Below are 1,967 nucleotides of genomic sequence, written 5' to 3' on the forward strand. Positions count from 1 at the left end.
GAGCGTTGTCCATGGAGGGGGGTCCCGAGGACAGAGTTTCTGTCGAGCTCCACGATGCCAAAATGTCACAGTCTATGCTGTTTACCTTCTAGTCTTTAACTTTGCCAAACGAGCTACCGTTGCTTTGAACAGTCCAAGGAAATGTTAGCCTGTGTCAGCAGAAACGAATGCTCTGGGCATGGTCTCTGCTGGGGGTGCTTTCACGCTGGGGATACGAGCGTTCTGGGAGAAGAATCAAGGAATCTGGGAGCGCGGGGTAACGCCCTTCCCCACACACCAAATGTTTGCTACTTGGCCTTGGCAAATCCAAACTGAACGACAATGTGCCTTTCGGACCGTCCTTATCTCAACCTTGTCTGCGACACCGGTCCCACGACAGGTTAGTGCCTATGCAAAGCCGGGTGGTCACAGGGTCCTGAGGACAGCTGTGGCACCGATGGGGAGAGGTGCCCTGGTCCCCAGCGGGACGCCCCGCCATGGCGCAGCGCCCTGCCGCAGGGCTGAAGGCAGCTGAGGGATGCTCAGCGAGGGGAAGCTGTCCTGGCAGGGGTGCTCTTGCCTAGGGCAATAGGATGTGGGGGCCGGTGCCCCCCCAGGAGGAAAAAAACATCTGAGGATGCTCCGAGAGGGGGTCTGGCACCGAGCATCCACAGAGGGTGCAGGAGATGAGCCACGGCGGCGGGTGCTGTGCTCGCTGCCCGCTGGCTCCAGGACGGCTGCTCCCTCCAGAGCCCTCGGCGAAGCTCACGTGCGTTTCTCCGTGCGGGGGCTTGCTCCTGCTTCCTGGCCGGGCAAAGGGTCGCTGGGCCTGGGCTCGCACCCAGGGGCGCAGGGATCCTGATGGTGGGCGGCTTTCCTCCATCACCCATCCCTCCCAGGCGCGTCCTCTCCCAGTAGCGGCAGGACTCTGCTGTCACCACTTGCTATTGTGCCTTTTGCTCACCAGCTGGTTCGATTCCAAAGGTCTGAGGATGGTGAAAATGATAATCCAGACATTTTTCTGATCTTCGTCTCCTCCTGCGCTCCTTCCCAGCCCCTTCCCAATTTCGTGTTTCAGGATCTCGGCTCTCCCAGCAGCGCTGGGGTAGCTGAGCGAACGGTTCCTGTTGGCGTTTGCCTCTCAAAGGCACATTATGGGAGTGATTCGCTGTAAGCGTCTGTGGGCAGGGGTTGCAAGCCGGGGCAGACCCCGATTACCAGCCAGTACCGTTAGTACTCAAGGTCTACCTTTTTTTCTTTCCTTTTTTTTTTCTTTTAAGTTTGCTGCTATGGGTTGGAGTGTTCAGCCGTGTCCCAGCCAGCCAGTTAAAGGTTTGTCACTTGTCGTCATCTGAGGGGTTTCCAATGTGGAATGTCCTGCGGTATTTGTATATTGAATGGATATTTTCTCCAGGCATAATCGGGTTAAGCATACGTCTTGTTTTCCATTGGACTGGCAGAGGTGGCCAATTCAGCCACTGGCCCTAGAAACTTAGTCTATTTTTATATATATATTTTGTACCAAAAAAACTGGAGTGCGTGGAGGGATGGGGATGGTTCAGGGGGGTCCAGCCGGCTTCGAGTTTCTGAGCTGGGCGTGAAGGGCTCCAGAGCCAGAGAGGAGGTTTTTAACTGGAAGAAATTGAGGGATGGGTGAAAACAAACAATTGTTCCTGTGACTTGTGCCAGTCACTGCGCTGATTTGTATGTTTTAATTAAAGCGAGAGCCAAATCGGTCCTGTATGACACTTACAATTGCTTTAAGCTACAGCTGTTTGTTTGCTTTTATTTTCAGAGAACAAAAGTTGGAGATGTTATTACCCTGGGAAAGTTTAAGGGCTTTGTTGAGCAGGACAGGCGCCCAGCCCGCCGGGCGACGCGGGGCTGCGGGGCCACGGCCCCCAGTTGCCCTCCCGGCCCCTCGCTTGCGTTGCATGCGGTGTGGCAGAGTCCTGCTGGCCCACAGCACAAATGCAGACACCAAAACT

Source organism: Egretta garzetta, unplaced genomic scaffold (genome assembly GCF_000687185.1).
Source record: "Egretta garzetta isolate BGI_Z169 unplaced genomic scaffold, ASM68718v1 scaffold1097, whole genome shotgun sequence".
NCBI classification, from domain to species: Eukaryota; Metazoa; Chordata; class Aves; order Pelecaniformes; family Ardeidae; genus Egretta; species Egretta garzetta.